This window comes from Nicotiana tomentosiformis, chromosome 6 (genome assembly GCF_000390325.3).
Source record: "Nicotiana tomentosiformis chromosome 6, ASM39032v3, whole genome shotgun sequence".
NCBI classification, from domain to species: Eukaryota; Viridiplantae; Streptophyta; class Magnoliopsida; order Solanales; family Solanaceae; genus Nicotiana; species Nicotiana tomentosiformis.
The window spans coordinates 131985505-131991865 of NC_090817.1; positions in this window are offsets into that span (position 1 = coordinate 131985505).

Here is a 6361-nt window from a genome sequence, read left to right on the forward strand (position 1 = left end):
TGATACGTAAAGATAGATGAGGCATCGGGTGCCGGTCTCACCCCCCGGGTTCGGGGCGTGCCAAAAGTGGTATCAGAGTCATTATATCCTAGGGAGTCTACAAGCTGTGTCTAGTAGGGTCTTGTTTATAGATGTGTTGTGCACCACATTATATAAGTAGGGAACTACAGGGCATTTAGGAGTTGGTTACCCTTCTTTTAAATCTAAATTGTGCTATAGAACTGAGTTATAGGAAATTTGAGTTAAACTTACGCGTTGGCATTTGCATGCACAAATGACGGTGACTAGGAAGACTACAGCTAGCCAGAGAAGAGATACAACACTAGGTGAGGGACCTAGCAGAGTACCCCAGTAGATGGGCCCCAATCGGAGGCCCAGGGAGAGACCCCTACTCAGCCATTACCGGCTCCTCCACTACCTGAGGAGATTACTAGGGAGATCTCACATCCAGTTCCCCCTCCGCTTCCATCCGATCAGGACTTGAAGAGTGCGGTGCATTGTTGACACAGTTGGTAGCTACCCAGCAATAGGCTCGGGCATCCGCTAGTGCAGGATCTTCTGAGTGCTCTGGGAGTTCAAGGGTCCGAGAGTTTATTGCTTTGAGTCCCCTAGAGTTCACGGGGACAGATTAGAGAGAGGACCCGCAGGATTTCATAGATCAGCTTCACAGGATCTTTCGGGTTATGCATGCCATGGAGAAAGAGGCAGTTGAGCTAGTAACTTTTCGACTACGAGATATAGCCATCCTTTGGTACGAAGGATGGGCTAGGTCCAGGGGACGTGATGCACCTCCAGCTATTTGGGAGAATTTTTCGGATACTTTCCTTGACCAGTACTTACCGCAAAAGATCCGACAGGCTCGAGTCGATCAGTTTCTAACCCTCAAGCAGGGCAATATGAGTGTTCAAGAGTATAGTCTCCATTATGACTCATTGTCCAGATATGCACCATCCATAGTTGCTACTATGCAGGACAGGATTCGCAGGTTTATAGCATGGTTAGCCCCAGAGTTGACTGAGGCATGTGCCACCGTTGCATTGCAGGATAGTATGGATATCTCCCGGATTCAGGAATTTGCCAGAATATAGAAAGGGGTAGGCATCGACAACAGGGTACAAAGAGGACTAAGTCAGAACAACATAAGAGGATGAGGTTTGCCAGGTCTCAGGAGCAGTTATAGGCCTCAATACTTCAAACGGCCACCTAGGCCTCCGCCGCCTCATCTACAGGGTTACAAGTATGACCGCTATACTCAGTCAAGACCAGGTGAAAGCTCTCGGGCATCGGGTTTACAGCGATAATAAGGTTCAGGGCAGACATGGCCATTTCCTTCGCGGTGTGACATCTGTGGTAGAGGACACTTGGGCCAATGCCGAGCCGATTCTGATGTTTGTTATACATGTGGACGTCTGGGGCATATGATGCAAGATTGCCCAAATAGAGATTCTGGGGGTATGGAACAACCATCGAATTCAACAACAGGATCATCTATATCTGTGCATCCTTCAGGGCGCGAGTCTCAGTCTCCAACAGGTAGAGGTAGAGGTTCCAGTTCAGGTGGTAACCAGAATCGTAGCTATGCTTTAGCGGGTCGACAGGACCAGGAGTCCTCACCAGACATTGTGACGGGTATGTTAACCATTTGCTCTCACTATGCTTATGCCTTGATAGATCCAGGATCTACTTTATCGTGTATTACCCCATTTGTTGCGGGGAAGTTTGGTATAGTGCCTAAAATACTAAGTGATCCTTTTGCAGTATCTACACCGGTCAGAGAATCGATTATTGTTAGATGGGTTTACCGAGGTTGTACGGTGTCAGTTTGTGGTCGTCAGACCTCAGCCGACCTAGTTGAGCTAGAGATGTTGGATTTTGATGCTATCATGGGCATGGCCCGGTTGGCAGCTTGCTATGCCACAGTTGATTATCGAGCAAAGATAGCTAGTTTTCATTTTCCGGGTGAGCCAATCCTTTAATGGGTAGGTAATACAACGACACCCAGATGTAGGTTTATTTCTTATCTGAAGGCGAGGAAGATGATCGTCAAAGGGTGCATTTATCATATTGTGCGAGATAGAGATGCAGATGCTGAGATACCTACACTTCAGTCTATTCCAGTAGTCAAAGAGTATACAGATGTATTCCCTGATGAACTTTCAGGTATTCCTCCAGAGTGAGAGATTGATTTTGGCATCGATTTGCTTCCGGGAACTCAACTAATATCTATCCCTCTGTATAGAATGGCACCTTCCGAATTGAAGGAGTTGAAGGAGCAGTTAAAAGATTTGCTGGAGAAAGGTTTTATCAGGCCCAGTACTTCACCTTGGGGTGTACCGGTACTGTTTGTACGGAAGAAAGACGGCTCGCTGAGGATGCGTATCGATTATAGGCAGCTGAACAAGGTAACTATAAGAATAAGTATCCACTTCCAAGGATAAATGACTTGTTTGATCAGTTGCAGGGAGCTAGATGCTTTCAAAGATAGATTTGAGGTCGGGGTACCACCAGGTCAGAGTTCGGGAGAAATATATTCCCAAGACAGCCTTCATGACTCGATATGGCCACTTCGAGTTCCTTATCATATCCTTCGGGTTGACGAACGTACCTGTCGTATTTATGGACTTGATGAATAGCCTATTTCGTCCATTTTTAGATCTGTTCGTGATAGTATTTATTGATGATATTTTGGTTTATTCACGTTCAGAGGATGAGCATGCGGACCACCTGCAAGCGGTACTTCAAACCCTTTGTGATAGTAAATTATATGCTAAGTTTTCTAAATATGAGTTCTGGTTAAAGTCTATAGCATTCTTGGGGCACATTGTATCCGATGGAGGTATAAAGGTAAACACTCAAAAGATTGAGGCTGTGAAATCCTGTCCTAGACCTACCACTCCAACAGAGGTTCGTAGCTTTCAAGGCTTAGCAGGATACTACCGGAGGTTCATAGAGGGTTTTTCTTCTATTTCGGCACCATTAACGAAGTTGACGCAGAAAGAAACTAAGTTTCAGTGGACGGAGGCTTGTGAGCAGAGTTTCCAAGAGCTTAAGAACAGGTTGACCTCATCACCAGTTCTAGCACTTCCAGAGAGTCTAGATGGTTATGCTATGTATTGTGATGCCTCAGGTATCGGGTTAGGGTGTGTCCTGATGCAATATGGGAAGGTAATTGCGTATGCTTCAAGGCAGTTAAGGAAGAACGAGAGGAATTATCCGACCCACGACCTCGAATTAGTTGTAGTTGTCCATGCACCTAAGATATGGCGGCATTATTTATATGGCATTCATGTTGATGTATTTACAGATCATAAAAGCCTGCAATATATCTTTAAGCAGAAATAATTGAATTTGCGACAGAGGCGATGGCTTGAGTTATTGAAAGATTACGATATTAAAATTCTCTACCATCCAGGCAAAGCTAATGCGGTAGCAGACGCCTTAAGTCGCCAATCTATGGGTAGCTTAGCACATGTAGAGGCCGAAAAAAGAAAATTAACTAGAGAGATTCATCAATTGGCTTGTTTGGGGGTTCGGTTAGTAGACTCTGGCAATGGTGGAGTTGTACTCCAAAATACTATAAAATCATCTCTCATAGATGAAGTAAAGGAAATACAGTACGAGGATCCAGAATTGGTCAAGTTGAGAGAGCGAGTTCCGCAGCAGAAGAAGACATTGTTAGAGATCAAGGGAGATGGAGTTCTCAGATATAGGGGGTCGTCTGTGTGTTCCAGATGTAGCAGGGCTACGAGACATGATTATGTCAGCGGCACATTATTCGTGGTACTCCATTTATCCTGGGTCGACAAAGATGTACCATGACATTAAGGATATGTACTGGTGGAACGGTATGAAGAAGAACATTGCTGAGTTCATCGCTCAGTGTCCTAGTTGCCAGCAGGTGAAGGTAGAGCACCATAAGCTCGGAGGGCTAATGCAGACTATAGAGATCCCGACGTGGAAATGAGAGGCGATAAACATGGACTTTATCATGGGTTTACCTCGTTCTCATCGTAAATTCGATTCCATATGGGTGATAATTGATAGGCTCACGAAATCAGCTCATTTCCTACCGGTCAGATCTACATATACGGTAGAATACTATGCAAGGTTATATATTAAGGAGATAGTTCGGCTACACGGAGTACCAGTATCTATTATATCTGACCGTAGGGCCCAGTTTACAGCATATTTTTGGAGGTCATTTCAGAGAGGTCTAGGGACTCAGGTGAATCTCAGCACAACTTTTCATCCACAGATTGATGGACAAGCCGAGCGCACAATTCAGACGCTCGAAGATATGTTACGAGCATGTGTGTTGGATTTTAAAAGAAGTTGGGATGAACATTTACCTCTTATCGAGTTTGCATATAATAACAGTTATCACTCCAGTATCCAGATAGCTCTGTATGAGGCTTTGTATGGGCGTAAGTGCAGATCTCCTATAGGGTGGTTTGATGTTGGAGAATCTGGGTTACATGGGCTAGACTTGGTTCAACAGGCCATAGAGAAAGTAAAGCTTATTCGGGAGCAACTGTTGACAGCCCAGAGTCGTCAGAAGTCATATTTGGACGTGCGGCGACGAGACTTAGAGTTCGGGGTTAATGACTGGGTATTCTTAAAGGTGTCGCCTATGAAGGGCATGATGAGGTTTGGCAAGAAAGGCAAGCTTAGCCCACGGTATATTGGGCCTTATAGGATCATTCGAAGAGTGGGCCAAGTAGCTTATGAGTTGGAATTACCGTCGGAATTGGAGTTTGTCCATCCGATTTTTCAAGTATCTATGTTACGGAAGTGCATTGGTGATCTTATCCGGGTGGTGCCCATGGATGATGTACAAATTACGGAGGACTTGTTATATGAGGAAATTTCGGTTGCCATCCTAGACATACAAATCCGCAAACTACAGAATAAGGAGGTAGCCTCTGTGAAGGTTTTATGGAGAAGCAAGGATGTGGAAGAGATGACATGGGAAGCAGAGAAAGAAATGTAGTCTAAATACTCCCACCTATTTCAAACTGAAGATATGACTTGAGGTGGGATACCTCAGCACAGTTCTATTCAGGCCAGTAGGTCATCAGGTAAGCTCTCATTCTTTACTCTCAGAATTTATAATGGATAGTTGTGTGAAGCCAAGTGTTGCTATTTATAGACAGTGGCCATGTGTGGCATGTATAGTATGTTTTCCGGTTGCGTACATGTTAGTTTTAGTCTAGTGTACGGAGGAGACTATGGCAAAACAAAAAAAAAATCCCAAAGTATCTAAGAGTAAATATTCGAGGACGAATGTTTCTAAAGGGGAAATGATGTTATATCTCGTTTTTCGTACGATTAAAGTTTTGTATTCAGTTAATTGACGTAGACTCGGGGATGAGATTTTTTTGAGATTATAAGTATTTATGCTATTTATAACAAGCAATAAGTACGTGCCGTGAAAGATAAAGAGTAAACGAATCAAAGAAAATGAGTTTCATTGAAGGTTGTTGATTTGAGATACAATACGGTTCGAGCGATAATACCCGATATTTATGGACTAGTGTCATACAAGGTACTACATGACCATGATAGTAAGGTGTACAAGGTATGTTAAAAGTGAGTAGTATTTTAAGTAAGTTGAGATAATTCTTAATTATGTGGGTAATTGGTTAATTATTAGGTAATGGGTTATTACCTAATTAATTAGGGATATATTGGATAAGCATTAAGTGGCATGACATGGCAGCCCCCCCCCCCCTCCCATTCAAATTAAGTGACTCACAATCTTGATTGAAAGGTGGCCATCTAAAGTAACATATATATGACACTTACGTGTAAGACATTTAGTAAGTTTGGCTTCATTTGCACTTAAAATAATCAAAGTAAGAAATCATATAACCTTCTTCATAATTCAAACATTTCAAAACAGACGCTCCAACAAGTTTTCAATAAAATTTCTTGCAACAAAACAATTCCAACGAGAATTATTAGCACCTTAGCAACGAAAGATTTTGCGATTCTAAAGGAGTACGGTGCAACCTTTTCCAAGAATATCATACGGATTTTTTCCTATTCCAGGTATGTTAAGGCTAAGACCATCTTTCATTTTGGCATGATCTCGTAATTACATATGTTTGATAACGAGGCATAAAGAGAAGTTCATACTCCCGATATTTTTCTAGTCTCGTAAGTTACAATATTCTCCTTATCGGGACTTCATATTTAATTGAGTATTGTCTTGTTCTAGTCAAGAGAGCAAAGAGCATATATATGCAGTATTACAGTATTTTCATTACCATCGAGCTTTAATCGATGGACAGGCCCCTATTGGGCAACCTCTGATCAGATGGTAAGTTATATACCGAGCCTGCTGTGGCCGAGATCCTAT